General features: G+C 34.7%; 1 long non-coding RNA gene across 3 annotated transcripts in view; it reads right to left on the bottom strand.

The window, feature by feature from the left end:
• Positions 1-13,014, bottom strand: part of LOC144377269 (uncharacterized) — a 528,176-nt gene that overhangs the window by 10,687 nt on the left and 504,475 nt on the right. For all 3 annotated transcript variants that reach the window (XR_013438091.1, XR_013438089.1, XR_013438090.1), the window contains one exon: positions 9,553-9,627. This is a non-coding gene — a long non-coding RNA (uncharacterized LOC144377269). The remainder of the gene's footprint in view (positions 1-9,552; positions 9,628-13,014) is intronic.

The raw sequence follows: 13,014 nt of genomic DNA, 5'->3' as shown, positions 1-13,014 counted from the left end.
GCTAGTCAGCTTTGTGTTACAGCAACAAATACCTGACTTAAATTGACTTGTCAAGAGGAAAGATTCATGTTGGATCACAATTTTGGAGGTTTCAGTCCTTGGACGGTTGTCCCCATTGCTTTTGATCCTGTGGTGAGGCAGCGAGCACATCCTGGCAGCATGTGTGGTGAAGCTACTCACCTCATTGAGGGAATATGAAAGAGGGAGAGACTGGGGTCCCAGAATCCCCTTCAAGGACATGCCCTGGTGACTTTAAACCTCCCCCTAGACCCCACCTATTAAAGTTTCTACCACCTCCCCATGGTGCCAAAAACTTTAGCACATAGACCATTGGGGGACCTTTAAGACCTAAGCTATACCAATATGTAAGCATACTATATAATTAATAAATGCAATTTCTCTTTCCTCCTCTGTTGCCTTAAAGTAGTAAAAAATAATTCAGTGGGAGGATTGAATAGGCTTTAATATCAAATGACAGACGGGGAGACTGTTGGTACCTGACTGTACCAATCAACAAGTTTGGGAAAGGGTTTAAGTATAAGGGGCTGAAGGTTCTGAAGTTGTTCTTCACCCACTTTGCAATTTTAATCAGGTATTTGTCTTGGCAGGTGTACTGTCCATGGCTCTTACTTAAATTATTATTAAAAATCAAGTTAAAACATATATCCGATTTAAAAAAAATGAAGTAGCATAAATAGCTTAAAACAAACAAACAAACAAACAAAATGAAGAACACCTATCTACCATCCCCCCCCGCCCCCACCTAGTCAAAAGCTCTTTTCCAAGAGAAAATCTTACAGTTTCAATTTCATTATTTTTTCTACTGTAGACATTTTATGTGTTGGAAACTCATGGGTTTTACTTCCAGTCTAAAAACTTTTATCTTACTAGGTCTGTAAATGTCCTCCTTTTCATTTTCTTAGTTCCCTTTCTTCCTATAATATCATCTTTAATTCTGGGAGAGAATCTTGCCTTTATCTCCAACCTTTTCTTTGATTCTATTTTTTTTGTTGTTGTTGTTGTTTTGGTAATTGTATTTCTTTTAAATTTCCAAGAACTATGTCTTGTTCTCTTTTCCATTTTTTTCATAGCCTGAGTTCTTGGCTTATGGATGCAATATTTTCTCAAATCTCTCAGGAAAATAGAGTATTTGTTCCAAGTTATTTTTTTTTGTTCCTTTATTGCCTGTTTCTTCTCAGTCCGATTTCATATTTGTTTAATTTGGTCTTTTCATTCATGAAGAAGTTTTGATGAAATGTTTGGGAGTCCTTGGTTGTCAATTTATATTATGAATGGAGGAATGCAGACAGCAGACTCTACAGAGGTGCAAGTGGGGTTTGCAGGCTCACGGAATTTTCCCTGGTGTGAAGAGCAGGGAGATAGCCATGGATCTTCAATGGAGGTCTCCAGAAACCAAATTAAGTCTTTATTTTGAATTCCAGCAACTATGTTACCTTCCCTAGTTCATCACTAGATGGCTTATGGTCTCTAGGATACTTTCAGAGGGAAACTTCTAGGGCGTTGAGTTGTTTTGTTTGGGGTAACCTCATGGTTGGCTGGGGCCATGACTGTGCCATGTTTGGGGTTCAGATCAGCCCATTGTTTTCCACCCTGTTCTTCCTTACTCTTCTCCTTCTGTAGCTGCTCCTGCCAGGTCTGCACTGTCATGGAGATTCTTCTGAGAAGAAAAAGTTCATCCTGTGTTATATCCCTTTGCAAAACTCCTGGGTTGAAGCTTTCTCTATTACCTTCAGTTGGGGCATTTTTTGCATTTGTTTTTAGTATTTGAGAAAATTGTTGAAATGCATTGTCTGATGGTGGTTCCCTGTTCCTGCTACCAGTTGGGCTTATCTGAATAGGAAATCCATCATTCTAGTTTGCATGGGCATTGGGAGAGACAAGAGGCCAATAAGGCACTACAGTAAGCCATGGTTAATCAAAGTCACAGCACCTCTCATTAAAATCTCCTGACCTTTCTTCTTACCCAGCACCCTGAAAATTTTAGGGTATTACTAAGAAACCATGTTGCTCTGATTCAACATCTTTCTTCCACAAACTGCTACTGACATATTCCATGTGTGTCCTCTGGCACCCATATCTTCTATCCATCATGGAACACAACTTGGGGGAACAGTGATTTCTATCGGATTCTACTTTTCTATCAAGGATTTCCTTTTTCTCCTGAAACCATGGGAAGGAGAAAAAGTATAAGCATTTATAACACTGTCCTAAATCTCGCTGTGAATCACTACTTTAATGGGCATTAACCTGTGAACACTGAATGAATGAATTTCCTTGGAGCAACATTTAATAGTAAGGTCAAGGATTATTTTTTATAGAAAAAGAAAAAGGTAGTTGGGAATTAAAAGACAAAGGAAGAGAGGAATTAAATGAGGAATTTCTGTTCATATAGGAAGAGGTATTTTCTCTATTCATAAAATTAAGTAATGGACACAGATTTTAATAGAGATGCCTGAGTAAGGCCTCTGTTTACATTTCTTGAATAGCATTGTGCTCTGTTAACTCCAACCACTGAAATGACTTTTGAATTTTACTCAAAGTCACAGAGATATATAAGCACTTTGGTTGTCTTCCCCATCACAGTCATAAATACACTGAGTGAAGGCCTGTAAATCTGCCGTTTCCTAGCAAAACCACCACCATGACAATTTAACTAATGATTTCCTCACACCACTTTTATTATACAAAGAAAGGTTTCTCTTTTTGACAGGGAAAGACATCCTTCATGGATTGTTTTTCAGGAGGGCAGAAATGTGTATCTTAGTGATACAGAGCATCAAACCGATGTCATGAAGAAGCAAAGAAATAAGTAGGTCCCTCTTCATTCATTTTATAATTACTTTCTTCTGACACTCTGACTTTTTCATATTCTTTCCAAACATAATTTGTACATGGTGCTTTAGCATGAGCTTTGGTGCCAAGTGCCGGAAGGGCCTCACATGGTGGCTCTAATCAAGGACTCTACCTCTCGCCCTTTTGTTATAGTCAAATTAATCTAGTCACTGTCCCTTGGACAAACCTTAAACCTTCCTCCTGTCATGTCACTATAAACTGCTTACAAAGTTGTCCTTCTCTCTCTCTCTCTCTCTCTCTCTCTCTCTCTCTCTCTCTCTCTCTCTCTGTCTCTCTCTCTCTCTGTGTGTGTGTGTGTGTGTGTGTGTATATAATTTCCCACTTCTATTCATCCTATTCAGACCTCAACCCCACTTTGGAGTTGTGGTAACCTCCTCCCCCTGAAGTAGTCCTTCTGTCCCCCAAATTCCCGTGGCTGGTGTTACCTGTCTTGCCCCATGGCTCTCGTGCATACACTGTAGTTCTAGTGTCTTTTCTTGTGCAGCAGAAATAATCAAACTTTCAGTTTTTATGGGCCAGTGTCCATGAAGTGTTCCACAAAACAGGCACCAAAATTTTAGAAGAAGTCAAACAGGTTCATCCTAATTTAATTTAAAAGACTAACATTTTAAGAAAATCAAAATAATAATTATTGGATACATGGAAGAGGGAAAATGTTAAAATATTTTTATCAAAATATACATAGCCTGTAAATGTCACAGGTCAGTTTTCTCATCCTTCTGTGTTCTCCTTTACTGTGCAGGGAACTCTAGCTCACAGTAGGTGGGTTGCCACAGATGGTTATGAGCATTAGACTCTGATACAGTCAGAATTTAGGGATGGATTTCTCAGTAATGACTAATGGCAGCTCTCCTTTTTACTTTAAGGTGATGAGCAGGTCCAAATCTGGGAACCTGAGCAGGAGAGAGGGGTGAAGGATTGTCAATCCACTCTTTGGTTGCATCTGGCTTAACTAAATATTTTTTTTCAAATTCTATGGCAGTATGTGGGTATAGGCTTAGAATCTGTTTAATAATAGGTTATATACAGATTGTTTCCTTAGATGATTAAGGAAGTAATGTAGTGTTGGTAAAAGTCATGCTGATTGAACTATTTTCACCGTAATATGACTTCCTCAGTAATCTAATATGCTAGATTGAAATTCATGATATAATGATTGTTAAAATACCTAATGTTTATTTGTGATAAATATCAGGGAGCACAAGCATTTTATGGGGATATGTCACAGGATTCTTAGAAAAATTCTTCGAGGGAGGTCATGTTCACACTTTTTACTGATCATGAAATGGGATCATGGAGGGATTAGGGGATTTGTCTAACATCACCATACCTTGCAGATGTTCAGCTAGATTTCAGCCCTGGCAGTAGGCCTCTGGGTCTTTAAGACTTGCTGCTATGCTTCCATTCTGCTTCATGTCATTGAAGCAAGCCACTCCTAGAAGCAATCATGGCCAGGAATATCTACCTCATAAAAATGTTCTAATTTCATTCATCATTTAATAAAAATTGACACCAGCACTTTTTCCCTGATAGCAAGTGTTCTTACGTATGGAAAAAGCAGCATTTTACATGGTTGCCATTTTCTTTGTTGAAAAAAAATCTCAACTATACCACCATTTGGTTGTATTTAAAAATATCACTCTTTCCCTCAAAATGGAAAGAATACTACAAGTAATATAGTTGGACACAACCTGTATTGTGTGAATACAGCACTTTGTGAGTAGGCATTTAGGGGCAAATGACTGTTGTCTGGTGATGCCTTCCCTTTCCGCACACACACTGTATGTGTGTGATAGTCATACTTATTCCAAAACAAACTACATCATGGCACATGAAGTGATCATTCACACAAAATCTCTGTCACACAAACTTTCAATTAATAGAGAAACACAGGCATTGAACACTTCATACATATAAATATATGTATATATTTATTATATATATTTTATATATTTATATGTATATACATATATGTGTGTGTGTATACACAAACACACATGCACACACGCATACATACAAATGTGGTAAAAAAAAAAATTTTTTTTGGTACCAGAGATTGAATCCAAAGGTGCTTAACCACTGATCCACATACTCAGCCCTTTTTTTATTTTGAGACAGAGTCTTGCAAAGTTACTTAAGGCCTCACTAAGTTGCTGAGGCTGGCTTTGAGCTTGTGATCCTCCTGCCTCAGCCTTCTGAGATGTTGGGATTATAGGCACATACCCAGTGGATTGATCAAATTTTATAGTAAAATGTCAGTTAACACTGCCCATGCTGTTGGTGGCTCTTTAATATATTATGACACTGTACAATGAGATCCGAATGTTATACCATAGGTTACTTGAACAATGCTTGCTTTATGGGGTGGTTTAAAATATGTCTAGGAGGTTTTTGACACTCCTCTCTGCAGAGTCAATCTTAATTCCATTCCTCTTGAGTATGAACTGGATTTAATAGTTCACTTGTAACAAATAGGATGAGGCAGAAGTGGTGTGAAGCTTGAGACTAGGTCATGCAAAGCATATGACTTCTCCTGTCACTCCCCATTACTCACTCTGGGGGAATTTAGCCGACATTTTGTGAGAATCTTCAAGAAACTCCTGGGGGAGGTGTTTGTAGCAAGGAGCTGAGTTTTCACAGCAAGCAGAGAAGTGAGGTTCTCTGTCAGCATTGAATGAGCTACCAGGGAGTAGATACACTTGGTGTACTCAAGCCTTCAGATGACTATAGCCCAAGATGAGACCTTAACTGCAATTTCTTTAGCGACCCCGAGTCAGAGCCACCCAGATTAACTGTCTCTAAATTTCCAATCCATAGAAATTAAGTAGTAATAAATGTGAGTTGTTTTAAGTTACTAAGTTATTGGTGATTTATTCCATTGCAATAGATAACTGATACACTTGGCTTTCCTGCTATACACACATAGTGTTTGCCATTAACTTTGTGACTGGTTCCTTAATATTTGAATTATATATATATATATATATATATATATATATGTATATATATATATATATATTTATTGCAATTTTGAATATATTTTATTTCATCTCTTCCTTTAGCAGCAAATTTTATTATCTCTCATTGGAAAGGCATAAATGTGCATTTGTTCTAGAAAAACTCAATTGGTTTATTAGTATGGTCATTGTGCTCTACTTAAAAATGACAAGAAATTCTGATAGTTTCATATTGCTAATTCAAAAAAATTATAACAATGAAATAAAGGCTAAGAAAAATGTATCTCCAGTCCATTAAAAATCAATTTTTAGATTAAAAGCATTGTGTTTACTCTTATAAACTATAATAATATGGATTCAATTATTATAGTACATTTAAATTTATATTCCATATTTGCATAAACACTCCGTTACTCAAAATCTAATTTTTTTTTGCCATGATGATAGGATTTACATTAAAATTTTCAGCAATGCTTTTAATATTACATAAACCATTTTTAAATTGGTCCATTTTATAAAATGGGATGAAATACACTATAATAATAGTAGAAATTTGCAACTTGACACATATAAATAGTAAGAAAAAGAATGCTTATCTGCATATCAATGATGTTTTTTAAAAAATCAATAAAAAATATGTAGTCATACTGGTAAAAATAAAAGAGATACAATATACTCAAGTGAAAGAGGACATTATTTTAAAAACCCATTGATATTAAAATGATAGAAAAAAATTATGGATGATTTTAGGCAATAAGTTCAATAACATAAATGAAAAAAGTTTTTCAAAAGACTGAACTACCAAAGTAAACTCCAGAAAACAAAGGTAACTTGATCATCCCTGTATGTAGTAAAGAAATCAAAGTTTTAGGTAAAAACCTTCCCCCCCAAAACTTCACCTAATTAGGATATAAAATTAACATCCATAAATCAATTATGTTCCTATACACCAATGATGAATCAAATGAGAGAGAAACTAGGAAAACTATCCCACTCCCAATAGTATAAAAAACATACTTGGAAATCAATCTAACAAAAAAGGTAAAAGATCTCTACAATGAAAACCATGGAACATTAAAGAAAGAAATTGAAGAAGACCTTAGAAGATGGAAAGATCTCCCATGTTCTTGGATAGGCAGAATTAATAGGGTCGAAATGGCCATACTGCCAAAAGTGTTATACAGATTTAATGCAAATCCTATTAAAATTCCAATGATGTTCTTCATAGAAAGAGAAAAGGCAGTCATTAAATTTATTTGGAAAAATTAGAGGCCCAGAATAGCCAAAGCAATTCTTAGCAAGAAATGTGAAGCAGGTGGCATCACAATACTAGAACTGAAATTATACTACAAAGCAATAGTAACAAAACGGCATGGTATTGGCACCAAAACAGACACAAAGACCAATGTAACAGAATAGAGGACACAGAGACTAACCTACATGAATACAGTTATCTCATTCCAGACAAGAGCACCATTAACATACATTGGAGAAAAGATAGCCTCTTCAACAAATGGTGCTGGGAAAACTGGAAATCCATAGGTAGCAGAATGAAATTGAACCTCTATCTCTCATCTTGCACAAAACTCAACTCCATGCAGATCAAGGACCTAGGGATTAGACCAGAGACCCTGTGCCTTCTAGAAGAAAATGTAGGCCCTACTCTCCATCATGTCATCTTAGGAATTGATTTCCACAACAAGATTTCTAAAGTGCAAGAAGTAAAATCAAGACTCAATAAATGGGATGATACCAAACTGAAAAGCTTCTGCACAGCAAATGAAACAATCAAGAATATAAATCTTTGCCACTTGCACCTCAGATACAGCATTAATCTCTATGATATATAAAGAATTCAAAAACCTTAACACTAAAAAAACAAATAACCCAATCAATAAATGGGCAAAGGAACTGAACTGACACTTCACAGAAGAAGAGATACAAATGATCAACAAATATATGAAAAGAGATTCCATAGCTCTAGAAATTAGAAAAATGCAAATTAAAACTACACTGAGATTTCATCTTACTCTAGTCGGATGGCAATTATCAAGAATACAAGTAACACTAAATAAATGTTGGTGATGATGTGGGGGAAAAGATTCACTAATACAATGCTGGTGGAACTGCATATTGGTGTAACCACTATGGAAAGCAGTATGGAAATTCCTCAGAAAACTTGGAATGGAACTACCATTTGACTCTATTTTCCCACTTCTGGTTATATACCCAAAGGACTTAAAATCAGCATACTACAGTGACACAGCCACATCAATGTTTAAAGCAGGTCATTTCACAATAGCTAAACTATGGAACCAGATTAGGTGTCTCTGAACAAATGGGGTATTACTCAGCTACAAAGAAAAATGAAAACATGGCATGTGCCAGTAAATGGATGGAACTGGAGACTATCATGTTAAGTGAAATAAGTCAATCCCAAAAAACCAAAGGCTGAATGTTCTCTCTGATATGCAGATGCTAATATATAATAAGGCAGGAGAGGGGAAGAAAGAGTAGAAATTCAATGAATTAGACAAAGGTGAATGAAGGGAAGGAAGGAGGGATGGGCATAGAAAGACAGTATTATGAATCAAACATAACTTTTCTGTGTTCATATATGAGTACATGACCAGTGAAACTCCACATCATGTTCAACCACAATAATGGGATCCTAATTAGAATGTACAACATGTCAAAATTCACTCTCATGTATATGCTAAAATGAACAAATTTTTAAAACTCCATCTACAGATGATTTCAGCGGTAAATTATACCAAAATTAAATAACCAAATGTTATCATTTTTTTTTCAAATTACTCCAAAATATAAAATCTTCCAACTCATTTTATGCTACCAGAATTACCTTGATTCAGAATCAGTTAAAAAAATACAGGAAAATTATCCTCAATATTAGTGTCCCTCATTATACAGATGCAAAAGGCTTACTACAAAATTAGCAAATTAAATCAAGGGATATGTAAAAAGGATTATACAGTTTTGATGTGACAATAAAATTCAATCGTATTAATAAACTAATAAAAAAGAACATTTGATCATCTCAACAGATGCAGGAAACACATTTTCTAGAATTCAACACCCATTCATAATAAAAAGTAGGAATATGAGGTAATTTTATTGATTAATAAAAGGACACTATGAAAACTTACAGTTAAAAATTATACTTCTGGTGAAGAACTAAAATGCTATCTTCCAAAAATGGGAACAAGGTAAGGACAATGTCTCTCACTACCTCTTAACATTGTTTTGGAGCATCTAGCTACTTCAATATGGCAAGAAAAAAAGAAAAGGCCTACAATTTAGAAAAAAACAAGTAAAACTGTCAATACCAACTAACATGATTATACAGAAAATATAAAGGATTCTACACCAAACTACTAAAACTAATAAGTTAGTTTTATAACAAATACATTTCCATATAGAAAATTCAATTGTTTATATGTATATACCAAATGCGCAACTAGAAGTGGAAATTAATAAAATATAGTTATAATAGTATTAAAAACATGAAATAGTTAAAATAGATAGGAATTAACAAAATGTAAAAGATCTGTACATGGAAAAGTATACGCTGTTGTAGATAGAATTTGAAAAAGACCTAAATAAATAGATACAGTGTTGTTTTGGTCACCTTTTTTGCTGGTGTGACTAAAAGATCTGACCAGAACAATTTTAGAGGAGGAAAAGGTTTTGGGGGGCTTACGATTTCAGAGGTCTTAGTCCACAGAAGGCCAGCTCCATTCTTCTGGGCTTGAAGCTCCAGGTGAGACAGAACATCCTGGGGGAAGAGTGGTGGAGGGAAACAGCTCAGGTAATGCTCAGGAAGCAGAGAGAGACTCCATCCTCTAGGTACAAATATATACCCCATAGCCACTCCCCCAATGAACTAGTTCCTCCAGCTATACCCCACCTGCCTCCAGTTACCCTTCAGTTAATCCCATTAGGGATTAATTCACTGATTAGGTTAATGCTATAACAGACATTTCTTCTGCAAACCTTCTTGCATTGTCTCACATATGAGCTTTTGGGGAACACAACATCGAAACCATAACAACCATATTCACCAGTTGGGAAGCTAGTATCATTAAGATTTTAATTCTCCACCAATGATCTATATAGTCATATCATGCCCAATCAAAATTTTAGCAGGAATTTGTTGGAGTGGTTGACAAAGAGGTTCTAAAATTTATAAAAATGTAAAAGATCTGGAACTGACAAAGCAAATTAGAAAAAGAACCATATTGGAAAACTAACACTACCTGATTCCAATATTTTTTATAAAGCTACATGAAGGCAGTGATTATCAAGGCAGTGATTTCTATTGGCTTAAGGATAGACACAGACAACAGTGTACCCAAATAGAGTCCAGAAAAAAGATACCAGGGAAAAGACACCAAGAAGAGAGGACAGTCTTTGTCAACCAATGACACTGGAACTAGTTTTATAAAAATGAGACTCAAAACTTACCTTACAACATATAAGAAATTCTAGCTCAAAATTCCCTCATCATTATACAAAATACATGTATGAAGATGTGAATTTGGTGTCAACATACTTTATATACAAACATAGATATGATAAACTTTGGTATAAAGGTGTATTAAGAATTGTAATGCAAAAAAAAAAAATAAGAGAGCTCATGTATAATGGCATAATTTGGCGTGAACATACTTTATATACAGAGTTACAAAAATTGTGTTGTGACTGGATAATTATGATTGTAATGCATTACACTATTGTCATGTATGTAAGAGATAAAAAATTTAAAAAATAGATCTAAATAATAAGAGATAAAAGTGGTTTTTTTTTTTTAAGATGAAAACACAGAAGAAAATCTTTGAGACCCTGGATTGAACAAATAATTCTTAAATGGAGCATAAAATTCACAAAAGTTTTTTTTTAATTTTTATAAATTGAAATTCATCAAAATATTTTGAGTTTTGTTATTTGAGAAATACTCTTAATAAAATTAAAAGGAATTCTTCAGTATTGGAGGAAATATATGTAAAATATATATCTGATATTTATCCAGACTTTATGAACACCTACCATTCAAGAACAACAAGAGAAGCAATAAATTTTAGAAAACAGGCAACATATTTGTAACAGAAATTTTGCTGAAGAAGATATTCAAATGGCAAAGAAATACATTATATGATCTTAATTTAATATTAATCATTAAGGAAGTGCAAATAAAAACCACAATAAGGTAGCTCTATACACTTGCTATTAAGGCTAAACTTTTAATGACAAGCTACATATTGGCAAGTGTTAAGAATAATCAAAACCCTCATTTCTGGTGGGAATGCCAAATATTGAGCCACTTTAGAAAAATGATGAGAATTTTCTTATAGCAATAACATACCTATTTTACCAAAGAGAAATAAAACTACATGTCCATATCATGATTTGTACATGGATGGTCACAGTAGCGTTTTCCTAACAGCCTTAAACTGTGGTCAATGTGATGTTAATGTACTCAAGCTAAATAGATGCTTAAATGTTATCTGCAGAGTTGGGCTTGTATAAGTCTGTCATTGGCTTCAAAAGAGGTTCCACCAGGTAGCTTCTGCCCTTTTAGCCTAAGTCCCAGTACAAAACCCATGTGTCAGCCCCAGTCAACCTGAGCAGAGGGTAAATCTTTTTGTCATGAACCATCAAATTTTGAGATTTTTGATAAGCAACATTCTTGTGGCGTCTTCTTGTTCTCTGTCTTCTCTTTTCTAGGGGCTTGTAGTGGAAGAAGTCTTCTACTCCATTGCTATTATTGTCACCTTTAGGAAGAAGGTTCCTTCTTCTGCCTGCAGACTTGTTCCCTCCTCTTGAGATCTAGATTCTCACATGATCTTAACAGAAAGAATAAGTAAGGACTTGGCATAGAAAGGAAGAATAAATTGAAATCATAGCACTGCTAGAAATGTGTACCTTTTACAAAGTTGGTGTTCAATGGTGTGGTTTTTTTTTTTATTAGCTAAAGCAACCAGTGTGGTTATAATTTTAATTGCAGCGAGTAGTATTTAGAAAAAGTTGCCCTCTGGCAAGTGACAACCCTTGTTTTTACATTGTGTCACTTGGAAAGGACCACATTGAAAAAAAGGAACACTCCTCAAGTTCCAACTAATGGCTTCTAAATCAATTTTAGTCCAATTTTTAAAGAAATATTTTAAAAATATAAGCACTTATATTGTTATGATTCAGATTTGATATTTAAATGAAATATTTATTTTCCTCCTTTACCAAGTAAAGAATTTTTATTTTTAATAGGAAGAAACACAGATATATTGATGATGGTCTATTGAAATGAATTTTAAAATGTTTATAATTAGCATTGGTAGTATATATGGTAATTATCTATATAATGTATTATTGCAATGAATTAAATAAATAAGAAAGGGAAGACTGCTGTAGAGCTAGATACTGAAAAAAAGAGGTGTATAAACAAATTATTTTGAAGATGTAGGAGACAAAGTATTTTCTGAAATATTTCGGGGTTAATTGAGATAAGTTTTGTCTGCTTAAATTTTATTAATATTTTTTAGAGTAGTGATAGATTTATAGAAAGTATGAAAAGAGAGAACAGAGTTCTATACCCCTTTCCTCAGTCACAACTATTAGCATTTTATATGAGTATGATATATTTGCTACAATGAATGAACCAAACTTGAACATTCTTAATAAATTTCATCATCTATTCAGGTTTCATTATTTTTTACCTAGGACCTTTTTCTTTCTTTTATTCCAGAATGCCATTAGATTACTACACCCTATTTCCTGTGCATGGCTCCTTGTGCTTCTTTGGGTTGTGACAATTTCTAGACTTTTCTTGTTTTTTATGACCTTAGAGATTGTGAGGAATGCATGTATTTGTAGGATGTCCCTCTGCTAGAATTTGTGTGAAGTTTTCCTTATGACTAGACGGGGGTTATAAGACGTTGATAAGAAGACCACGGATGTAAAGACATCCTTGTCTTGTTTCTGATTGTAGGATGAAAGCAAATGGACTTCTACCTTTGAGTATTATTATGGGTTAGATATGAGAGGTCCCCCAAAAGCTCATGTGAGACAATTCGAGAAGGTTTAGAGGTGAAATGATTGGGTCATGAAGGCCTTTACATAATCAGTGCATTAATCCCCTGATAAGGATTAACTGGGTGGTAACTACAGG

The sequence above is a fragment of the Ictidomys tridecemlineatus genome, chromosome 4, assembly GCF_052094955.1.
Source record: "Ictidomys tridecemlineatus isolate mIctTri1 chromosome 4, mIctTri1.hap1, whole genome shotgun sequence".
Classification (NCBI taxonomy): domain Eukaryota; kingdom Metazoa; phylum Chordata; class Mammalia; order Rodentia; family Sciuridae; genus Ictidomys; species Ictidomys tridecemlineatus.
The sequence above is the reverse complement of the archived record's forward strand: the minus strand, read 5'-3'. Positions and strand labels throughout refer to the sequence as shown.